The 12,195-nt window shown below is 42.7% G+C and overlaps 1 protein-coding gene across 1 annotated transcript in view; it reads right to left on the bottom strand.

Annotated features, from left to right (window-relative positions):
- The window catches only part of cfap61 (cilia and flagella associated protein 61), a 218,996-nt gene that overhangs the window by 170,756 nt on the left and 36,045 nt on the right, over positions 1–12,195 (bottom strand). The window lies entirely within an intron of this gene.

The following is a 12,195-nucleotide window of genomic DNA, read 5'->3' as shown; positions in this document are numbered from 1 at the left end:
TTCCTTTTGGATGCAACACTGCCAGAATTTTTTTCGGGCCTTTGGTGGGGTCCCCTTTACTGGCATGGTTCCCAAAATGAATACATAATGGTCCCTGACCCAACAAATGCAAATGAAGTCATGACAGGTAGAAGTCCTACTCCAACTCCCTGGGGCAGATTAAGGAAATTTCAGGCCTAAAAGTTAGCATTGAAAGTAGGAAATACAGATTATTGAATATTAAAAAAGCTGTAATTATACTTCAGTGACTTTTAATTATGTGATTTCCTTTATAAATGTATTGCATAACAGGGCGGTTGGACATTGGTTTATACCTACGGTTTCCTCATACAAAAAGTTGCAAATCTCAGAACCTAAAAGACAGCAAGTCATTTAGTTAAAAGTTACATAATTCACACATCTGTTATTAACAGTTGCCAAACAGCACTTGAACAGGTCATCTGTTTGCCTTGATAGATAGGACAAAGGTGCGTGTTATAGGATATTTACAAAGAAAAACTAAAAAATGGCTGATAATACTTAATTGTATTTCATGCTGCCACTACAATGGGCTGGAATTGAAGGCCCTGATGGGGTTGAGCACAGAGATACGTGGACTTGGAATTTTGTGCAGCTGGCCAATGTGCCAGTATACTAGCACCATCCCTCTTCCAGGCCATTTTCTTGGAGGAGGGATGGAGGCAGCAGCCAAGGCTATCCTCCTGCAAGTAATCAATGTAGACAATCAAGGCTCTTTAACGGCCTATTAAGGCCTATTATCAGAGGCTGATTGGAAATTTTTCAGTTGGCCTCTGGGCCCTTGGAGGTGTTTTCTTTAAAGCTTTTGTAGTTTTTTTATTCAATACAATCTGAACAACAGTTAGAGATTTTAGCTCCTTACTTCAGCTCTTTTACAGCCAGACCTAGAGGCAGTGACTGTTTGAGTTTCTCAACCTTTTCTTTGTCCATGATGACTAGCATATGAACGCATATATAGGTAACTGCCGCATGGTACTTTGAATTTTACATTGTCTTTGTTCTTCTTAATTTTCATAGATTTTGCATCCTTTCTTATTGCTGTTAACAAAAAGTCTTTGATTTTTCCTGTCATCCAAGGCACAGCCCACCTGCCTGGCTTCAGCTGCAGCCACAGACTTTTCTTTGGAGGCGCTGCCGCTCCATAATGGTGGCCTAGCTGCAAAGGGTATTTTTTATTTTAAAATTAAAAAAGTTGGAGACCTTCCACCCTTTAGGTGCTTTCTTCCTCGCTTCCATGAAAAAGCAGCCTGCTGCTTCTTCAGTGCTGCAGGGCCTCACATTGACAATCCAACTTCAAGCCTGCCCATCAGCGTTAATTGGATGGCAAGCCTACCCTCTGGTCACTAACTGGTCAATTTGGAGAAAATCACAGACTGCTCCCACACAGTACAGACTTCTGACCCTGATTTGACCCTGACGTTGGGCTCCTGAAGCCTGCAGGGAAAATCCTGTTCGATATCTTTAAATATCCAGGAGGAATATAATAATATTTGGTTTTTAACACAGTGTACAATCAGGAATGACCATCCTCTCATAAATTCACTTTCTTATTTGCAAATCTATAGTGAGAAAAGTAAGAGTTCCTTAAAAGTCTTTATTTGGCAAGGACCAAAGCAACTAAGTCTGTTTCCAATTCTATTCTGGCTCTATTAGTTTATCCTGTTTGAATTTTGGAGCCAAGAGCTCTAGAAAGTTGAATGGTTTGGTGGATAAGACTCAACATTTCAAGCTCAAGAGGGAAAATCAAACAGAGCCACAAATAGAGCAGCGAGCATTGCAGGGGAGAGTGGCAGTCTTGGAACATTAAGCCAACTTCACGGAGCAGCCCTGGAGAACTTTGTGTTTCATTGCTATAGATGTACATCTGTATTTTCTAACCTCAAAATCTGTCACAATTCTTCAATAATTCAGTGTCCTCTCCCCTCCTAATTTGTCTCTGTACAGTATAATGTTAATGAATTCCCTGGCAGTTACCCTTGGGTGGCAATTGATATATAAGTCACAACCAAGTTGCATGATAGAACTGTAGCTCAGTGGTCTCACATGAGTTTTATGAAACACCACTTGTAATTAATCCATCAGTTATCCTTTCCTGTTTCATTAACATATTCACTGAATTATGAAACATGATGCAGATAGTAGTTTAACCCTTACTTTGGCTACCAAGATCAGAAAACAGCTGTTAACAGTTTATTTTCATTTAGTTTGGGATTTGGTGATACTGGCAATGTCACATTTATTGCCTATCTCTAGTTGTCCCAAGAGGATGGTCACCTTCTTAAATCACTGCAGTTCTTCTTGTGATGGTGTTCCCACAATGTATCAGGTTGGGAATTCTAGAATTTTGACTGGTCAACGCTGAAGGAACAGAAATATATATGTTCCCCAGCATGGTGTGCAACTTGGAGAGGATGGTCTTTCCAGGACATTGTTGCTCTTGTCCTTATTATTAGTCGAAATCATAGGAGTGAGGTACTGTCAAAGTAATCTCGATGAGTTGCTCAGTGCATCGTATAATTTGTACAATCTGCAGAGCACAATGCTAGTAGAGGAGGGGCTGGATTTTGAGTCCAGTGTCAGCAACACCAGTTAAGCAAATTGCCCAATCCTAGGTGGTGACACGAAATGTTAACTGTGTTCCTCTCCGCAGATGCTGTCAGACCTGCTGAGTTTTTCCAGCTATTTTTATTTTTGTTGCAGATTTCCAGCTTCCGCAGTATTTTGCTTTTATCTAGGTGGTGACATGTCTTGGAGCTGCACCCACTCAGAGCACTGGTAAGTATTCACAATCTTGAATTAGGTTTTGTAAATGGCATCTTTGAGGAGTTGGGAGGTGAGGCACCTGTCATTGAGTATCCAGTCTTTAACCTGATCTTACACCACAGTGCAGATATGATTAGTCTAACTGAGCTTCCAGTCTGATGGTGGTTCCTTTGAAGGTCAAAGGGGATAGATAGACTTTCTCTTATTTGAAACAAAAACAGAATTACCTGGAAAAACTCAGCAGGTCTGGCAGCATCGGCGGAGAAGAAAAGAGTTGACGTTTCGAGTCCTTATGACCCTTCGACAGAACTGTTTTGTATTTCCAGCATCCGCAGTTTTTTGTTTTTTGTTTTTATCTCTTATTTAAGATGGTTATCACCTGGCACTTATTTAGCACATATATTACCTGCCACTTGCCAGCCTAAGCTTAACTATTATCCAGATCCTACTGTAGACTGGCACGTGCTGCTTCATTAGTGAAAGTCTTATGAATGGAACTGAACACTCAAGAATTTCCAGTGAATAACCTCGCTCCTGACTTTATGATGAAGGGACGATCACTGAAAAAACAGCTGAAGATGGTTGGTTTGGGGACACTTCCCATTAAAAGCTACTGCAGTGATGTCTTTGGGTACGATAACTGCCTTGCCACAACCACAAACTCTGTAAACTAGTTATTATTTTATGATACAAAGATGGTTAGATACCACAGTAATGAGGCAATTTTACAATAAAGATGCACAATGATATTAAATAAGTTCATAGGATCAAATTAGCCAAGATGTCCAAGATGAACCATACAGGCTTAATCTAACCTGGAAGGTCGTCTTACCCAACCTGTGGTTTCTTTCTTCTTTGCACACTTGTTTGCAATGCTTATTTTTGTTTCACCTAGCATCATTGGGAGCTGACTAAGGATAGCCCATTGTATATTCCTTTATCACATTTCGATATTCTGTAATTTGTGACAATCAATACTGACAGGTGTTTGGATTTTAGTGGCATTCAGTTGACCCCTATGCCATAGTCCACTTAGTGTTTGAATATTATCTAGGTTTGCCATCTACTGTGGGCCCTTAGTGTTGCAAATGTACCAGCATGAGTTCTATCCTTCGTCCTGTCAATAGTGACAACGATGATTAGTTCTTTTTGTACAGGTACCTCTGCAGGTGTTGCAGAAGCTTTCTATAGTTGTTAGAAATCCACAGATGTTGTCCAGATAAATCATGGGAAATGAAATGCTGCCTTTATGCAATTCTGGGTTGTTTGTAGGTTAAGGAACATGTGAGAATAAACCCCAAAACTGGATGGCTTTTCAATCTGAGGTTGACTCATTGTGTATCCAGCTGCAGTATTCCAGGACTGGGCACATGCAACTGGTGACAGTTCGTGGCTGACCTTCTCTGTGCTTTCTTCACAAATGACACCATCAGCCCAGCCTGTCAATAATATGCTATTTCAGAGCCACATCCCTCTGCAAAGTTATGCCCAGGAGTTCCATGCATTTTATTAGACATGACAGAAATCCAATCATCACAACATGTTCCCTATGCTTCCTTCTTTTGGAGAATACATAATACATTGTCTGGAGTTCATCAGAATTAATCATTCCAGTGTCCATTTGTCCAAATCACCTAAGCAACCTTAGAGTTTTTCTACTGCTATTGTGAACTCATGGAGGATACCCAAACTGTGGGCAAGGCCCAGTCCATTGTTTGGGTGTTGTCATAAAATAAAAAGCACAAGTGGACTTAAAACTGATGCCTGGGGAACTCCTATCATTGACAAATCCTCTTGGAAATGTCTATATCCCCATTACAACACTAATTTGCACTCTGCCAGGAAATTTGATATCCATCAAATTGGTTCACTAGGGATGTTGAGCTATTGCGGCCCATTAAACCAAACCTTGTGGAAAATCTTTTTCACTTCCAAGCACACTCCCAATGTCAATACTTTCTTGCTAAAGACTTGGAGAATATGGTCTGCCAGTTCTAGCAACTGGTGTTTCGTCCTCCACTGAATCCCATTTGGTTTCAGCTGAAGTCAATGCCTCGAGATGATACTGGAGGGGATATATGATTACTCTTTCCAGTGGTTTTCCCAGGTAGTTCAACAGCCTGATCAGTTGTTCATTTCTGGGGTCACTGGACTCTTTGCCTGGCCAGGAAATTTCAAGCATCTTGGGAAGTAGCCAGTGTGACGGAACAGACCCTCACAGCATATATTTTTATAAAAATACATCCTCATTCATATTTCTTAATTTAAAACTGGACCTTGGCTGAAGAAAGACTATTAAGATGGCTGACCCTCTGTGAGTTTTTGACTTTGACCCGAGAACAAAAGAAGCCACTTTGCAGTTTCTGAAATCTCACACCTCATTATCTCTGAGGAGCTACCAACTTTGAAGTTGGGATGGCCACTGCACATCCTAACTTCAAAGAGAGCTACGTCAAAGACTTTTTGTATTTGATGACCCAGGTTTGCCAGCAGAGGCAGAAAATTTACTAAGACAAATATCTTTCAAACATTCCTTTTAACCCAACCCGGAGACCAGCGTGTTCCCATTGTAATATAGCAGTCCACTGAATGCTGGAGGTTGCGAGAAAAGCCTGTGGGTCTAATAAGACTCCACAGGAGTGGTCCCCGGAAGGTTGCTCCAATGGATAGGGCAGCAAAGACCCTCGCTGCAGGAACTAGCCCTCGAGGGCATGGCATAATGCGTGTCCAAGCCAGACAAACTCTCAGAGAGCTTTTGGAGTTGTGTCCTTTCAGGAACCATGTCCCTATATCCGTCCCAAGATGTGAGCAAGGCTGTTGTACTGCTCCAGGACACTGTAGCCAAGCAGTTTTTAATGCTGGAGAGAAACATAAACCGCACCACCCCACCACCCCTCCCCACCCACTGCGCCCTCCCCTCTCCAAGTCCTCCCTGAGGGCCAAAGCACTAAACTGTGGAATGAGAGGAGGAACTGTGTTTGCACATCTCCATAGGGTCCACCTAGAGTGCGACCTTGAATCACAGTAGGAATCGTCCCTGAACTACCAGTAGCAGCAATCAATTTCCTTCTCAGAAATGATTTGGCTGGCAGCAAAGTGTTAGCTAGCAAAAGAGAAGAGGCCAGCATCAGCAAGCAGAAATCTAGAGGAGTACAGAAGGCTGGGGAATGTTCTGAGGCCCAAAAGGATGAAATAGAACCCATAATCATTGAGCGAGAGCCGCTTGAATTTAACTAGGCCAAAGCCAGGCCAGTAAAATTAAAAGGGTCAATAGAATTTAAAATAGACTCTCAGGGTATTCCGGAATTAAACAGGAGCCAGAGAAGTCCCAGAGCAGGAAAATACATAGTGAGGGAGATGCCCCACATAGCCAAAGAGCCTGAAGGAAGACAAATTATTAAAACTGGAAAGAAAACAGTTAAGGAATTGTCTGAAGTTTGGCTGGCAGAAACCTTCTTTCCAAATTTAAATAGGGACAAAGGGAATCCCCAAATAGATAAGCTGATAGAGATTGAGATGCCTCACCCAGTTGAAAAGCCACAACGGAGTATAGCTGGAGCTGCCCTTCCACGTGATGGTAGAAGCATTCAAGCGGACATGGAACAAGTTAGGAGAGCATCCACTCCCGAGCCAAAGGCACAGGCTAATAAGTCATTGATTGGTTTGGCTAACAGCCTTATGGCAAATTTAAATGGAGACCAGGAAAGTTCCCAAATCAAAAACAGAATTACCTGGAAAAACTCAGCAGGTCTGGCAGCATCGGCGGAGAAGAAAAGAGTTGACGTTTCGAGTCCTCATGACCCATCAATATGAGTATTCGAAACGTCAACTCTTTTCTTCTCCGCCGATGCTGCCAGACCTGCTGAGTTTTTCCAGGTAATTCTGTTTTTGTTTTGGATTTCCAGCGTCTGCAGTTTTTTGTTTTTAGTTCCCAAATCAACCTGGAAAGACTGAGGGTAATGTCTCACCTAGTTGAAAAGCCACAGGGCGGTGCAGCGAAAGCTGACCATCCACCAGAGAAAAATGGTGTTCCAAAAGATATGGAACAGCCTAGAGGAAACTCATTCCCAAAGCAAAAGATAAAACACGCAACAGTAACAATGGATTGTAGGGAGACACAGGTGAAGCCCACTTTGAAACCCCTTCTATCCAACTGACCAGCAGAGAGATTCCAGCAAGATTGGACCCCATGCTCACCCACCTTAATGCAGGATTGTGAGACAACCTGACAGAGCTGCCCACTGCATTTAAAATGCCCTGTAGCAATCAGGCTACATCACTGTAGCCCTAACTAATATGGATGTGGAAGAGCTCCCTTCCAGAAGGCAGTTTTCCTATCATCCGGGCCCAGAAAAGCTGACCCAGGTTTGGAAGAAGATTAACTGCCTGTTGCAGTGTCAACCCATAGTGCTTAGCAAAAGTATCTGGAACACCCCAACTGCGCTTGCATCTGAACTGGACACTGAACAGGAAATCCTGAAAAAAGCCAAAAACCCTTTAAAAACCCCCAACTACCTGACATTCAGCTTGACCACAGTGCCTGGGTATGAACAATTGAACCGACAAGTTACCAAGGTGAACAGGAAAGGGCTAAGCATAACAAGTACAGGTCAGCCCTGTGATCAACAGACTTTGTACTTACTGAGTGAGGCACCCAGCATTTCCCTACAGATAGCCCAGAACAGTTTGACCATTATTAACCTCCTGGATGCTAACCATCCTGTAAAACCCCCAGACCCTTTAGAAGTTACATAATCAGGAACTGGGCAGGCACTGAGTTCTGAAAACATAAGCTTTGCTTATGCCTGATCCCCAACAGTGAAGAATTCAGAACTCTACCCCCCGAATAGACTCCCCAAAAAAGATAGATTTTGAATCTTCCCAGGTTACCTAAACATTCCACAATGTCCTTTCTGATGCCCCATCCCACGATTAAACTTCAAAAATGCAGCAAGAAACTGCCATTGCCCCTGCTAGCTGTGTGTTTGACTTTCCAGATTGAATGAGAGAATGAATTCATGCTTCTTTACTTCTTGTTTTTCTTTCACAATACCACATAGAAACAATGAAATCGAATTCGGTTTTTTTCTTCGAGGTCGGGAGGACTGGCAGAACAGACCCTCACACAGTGTATTTTTATAAAAATATATCCTCATGTCTATTTCTTAATTTAATACTGGATCTTGGCTGAACAAAGATCATTACAATGCCTGACCCTCCATCTGTGAGTTTTTGTTGTGACCCCAGAAAAAAAGAAGCCACTTTGCAGTTTCGGAAATCTCAAACCTCGCTTTCTCTGAGGAGCTACTAACAATCACATGGGGATTGCACAGCCCAACTTTAAAGGGAGCTACATCAAAAGGCTTTTGTATTTCATAACTCAGGCTTGCCAGCAAAGACAGAAAGTCTACTAAAACAAAGACTTCTCAAACGTTCCTTTTAACCCATGATGGCAGGGACGTTTAGCTGTCCTGGAGACCCAGCCAAATTCCAGACAATGGAAAAACATCCTTGTTGAAGATCTTGTGGAAAGGTAAGGTCATGTGACCCAAGTCTCTGGCTTGTTGAACAAGTTAATAATTCCTTGCTGAGCTGCATAGCCTAGTCCCCTGTTTTAACATTTGGCTAGCAAGCTGTACCAATGGAGCTCTGGTCCAGGTTGTACACTTGGTCCCATCTACCTTGCCTTTTCTGGTATTATTACCTACCAAACTGATTCATCTCTGCTTGCCTATCTCATGTTGTGAAGTCAACACCACCAGAAAAGTGAATTTTACAACATTGGTTTTCAGCCTGCCGACCTCCATGAAGGAATACCTCAATGGACTTTGATTCTGGGCTCTGGAACTCACGTGAACCAATATTTATTTTTCTCTGTGATTTCTGTACAGCAAGACCTTCTTTTCTCTATCCCTCTTTACTTTATGAGTGCTGAGGGGAAGTTGCAAACTCTCCTTTTCACATTTTGAATGTGTGCAATAAACTAACCCTTTGAGTTCATCCTACCTCAAGTTTGCTGTGGGGTTATTCATAGAAACTGGATCACACAAAAAACTGAGGGGCTGGGCAATATTAAGAAGAAACAATTCAAAACATTTTTCTGTTTACGGACAGGTGGTGAAAGGTAAAGGTCCCACACCTATTTGTAAAATGGGAGTGAGATTGAGATGATGCTTCAACAAGTGGTTATTTCACCAGTCACTAAACCAACCAGGTGGTGCTCTGGTATGGCACCAGTTCCAAAACTAAATGGTTCCATCTGAAATGGCATTGACCTGATGCAACTGATCAAGGCTGGTGAACAAGAAATACATCTGATGGCGCCGGTAGATGAGAACCTAGCCAAACTCGCGAAGAGTACAATCTCTATTAAGCTTGACGTAACAGTGGATTCTGACAGTTACTGCTGGATCAGGAGTCAAAACTTCTAACCACCCACTGGATGTTACTGTTTCAAGCATCTGCCTTTTGGCATCATGTCCATGCTGGAAATTTTCCAAAGGACGATGTCCAACACACTAGAAGGTATGAAAGCTGTCATATGCCACATAAATGACATTTAAGGAAGAACATGACCAAAGTATAAGAGGACCATTAAGAACACTGCGAGATGCTGGCTTAACACTCAACAAGAAGTGAGAGTTTTCCAAAATCACAATAAAATTCCTAGGCCATAGAATACAGGCAACAGGAATCACTGCAGCCTTGTAGAAGACAAAAGCCACAAGAGAATTCCTGCCTCACAGGAATAGCACCGAACTACAAAGGTTTATGGCTATGGTTAACCAACTGGGAAAATTTCTACCTCACCTAGCACAAGTAAATGAAGCTCTAAGGCAGCTTTTGTGACAAGATCATGCATGGTACTGGACTTAGCAATCATTTGAAATAATCAAAACATTATTGATATCTTTGGAGATCCTAGCTCACTATGGTCCTGAACTTCTAACTATTGTAATGGCGGATGTAAGGGCAAAATGACTGGGAGTGGTGTTATTCCAGATCCAGAGTAATGGAATAAGAAAACCTGTCTATTATGCATCAAGGTCCTTAACTGAGACTGAACAATGTTATGCTGTCAGAGAAAGAAGCCTTTGCAGTGACTTGAGCATGTGAAAAATTTTCTGATTATGTCTCGGGCTTACAATTCAAGATCAAAACTGATGACAAACCACTGGTAACCTTGTTGAACACCAAGGAAATTGGAAAAACGCCAAGGATTCAGATTGAGGCTCATGCGATATGACGCTACTATGGAGTATGTGCAGGGTAAATACCAAACTGTGACACTCTGTCACGGATACCCACCAATTACCCAGAACAAGAAGATAACATTTTTATTAAGGAACTCAAGCCCTTCACAACATTAACCACTTGATATCTGACAGCAACAGAGCAAAAGTTGCAAGAATTTCGAGAGGCTTAAAGGTGAGAAGAAGAATGTATGCAGATTCACACATACTGCCTTGATGGATGGCCACAGCATATTGCTTGGAACTCTGTACTGAGGCACTACTTTGAACAACGTTGCCACATTAGCAGCATAGATGACCTCTTGGTCTAAAATGAACAATTGGTGGCACCATTCGCTCTCTGCCTGGGAGTCCTCCAGAAGATTCAACAAGCACATCTTAGTAATTCCAAGTGTCGCGCCAGAGCACAACAGTCCACATGGTGGCCAGGTATGTCACATTCTATCGAAGACATGGGTCTAAATAATACACGCAAGCCCAGTGTGTGGGCCGCGTACCTGAAAGCGGCTGGCATTCAGACTACTGACCCTGCCACCCAAAGATGTCGAATAAAGCATTAGTTGGGCCAATTAAGGGTGCTGGGTGGGTTCCAGGCTGCAGACTGAGAGTATCCCGCTCAATCATAGTAGGGCGCTATATCCGGCATTGGAGCTCGCCGGAGCGTAATTTAAAGGATCACTCTGGCCTCCTCAGCAGCACAATGCAGAAATGTACCTCTTTGTATGAGGTCTCAGGTTCTTAAATCATGAATTTAAGTCAGTGTACATCTACTTCTTCCAAAAGGCACATCCAGCGGCCAAAGAACACTGAACAGCTAAGATTTCACTCTGCCCTCAGATTAGACAACCCACCATTACAGCCCACCTGATGAACAAACGGGAAATATGGCTGGCGTAAATCCCACTCCGAAAGTGTTTTATTCCATTCTGCACGTATTATGGCAGTCGGTTGCCCTTTTAATGAGAACTACTAGCATATTACCTTCAATTTGCAAAGTGTGGGTTGGCTCCTGATTTCCAGACCTGTCCTCTAACTGTATGATCCCAGACTGGCATGATGATGCCAAGAAAGCGACCTGATGTCTTCACACCCTACAATGCGTTGGCGCATGCACGTTTTGCTCCCGTTTTTGGAGCATAGAATTCAGGCCATGGTCTCCAGCTGTGTCACCTGTACCATTCACAGCCAGGAGCAAAGAATCACTTCTGCCCTCATTTTTCCCATTCAAGTCATGGTATGGACCTATTTGAATTCAAAGGAAAAGTATTTCTCATGATTGTGGATTATTATTTCTGCGGTACAGAGGTGCAAAAGCTACATGGCCTACCTCTGAAGCTGTTATAACCTCTCTGAAGAGGATGTCTTCCACACATGGCATTCCAGACATTGTCATCTATGGCAATGGGCCACAAGTTGCCAATGAGTGTTTCCAATCCTTTGCAGCATCATATGGATTTGGCCATGTCACAAGCTCACTGAAATACTTTCAGGCCAACCAAGGCTGAAAGAGGCGTCTGTACCATTAAAGATCCACTTAGAAAAAATCAACACTTTGAGCTAGCCCTGCTGTGTCATCGTTTTACACCGTTGCAGAACAATTTCTCCTCATGCAAGCTTTTGACGGGCCACAAGCTAAGAACACAATTTCCTTTCCTCCCCACACATTGAAACCAAATGTCACAGTAGAAGACCATAGTCGTGTCAGACAAAGGGAAGAAAATTACAGAGCAGGCCAAGCCCACAATTTCAACCAACCACACAGGGTTCACGACCTTCCCACTCCTGAAAAGGGAGAGATGGTGTGGGTTAGAGACCAGCAGCAAGAAGGTACCATAATGGAGAAATTACAACAACCAAGATCGTATCTATTCCAGACTGAAACATGTGTCATCCGAAGATGCAGGAGTGCCTTGATTTCAATAAGCAGGAAACCATTAGCAGGATGGGCTGCATACCCTGATCCTCAGGAGGACGCTTTGCCTGCAGAACCACTAATAAGGGAAACAAGGAGTAAAAACTCTCAGGAAATGAGTTGGAGTGAACAGATCCGCAACAACCTCAAAAAGAACTCTGCACACATTCAGGGAGATCGGTGAAACCACCAAAGAGACAGTGCCTTTAAAAATAGAGGCTTTGGAGGGATGTGTAGCAGGATATGTAT

Source organism: Carcharodon carcharias, chromosome 2 (genome assembly GCF_017639515.1).
Source record: "Carcharodon carcharias isolate sCarCar2 chromosome 2, sCarCar2.pri, whole genome shotgun sequence".
In the NCBI taxonomy this organism is placed as follows: Eukaryota; Metazoa; Chordata; class Chondrichthyes; order Lamniformes; family Lamnidae; genus Carcharodon; species Carcharodon carcharias.
Note: the sequence above shows the minus strand (reverse complement) of the source record. Positions and strands in the feature narration are given on the sequence as shown.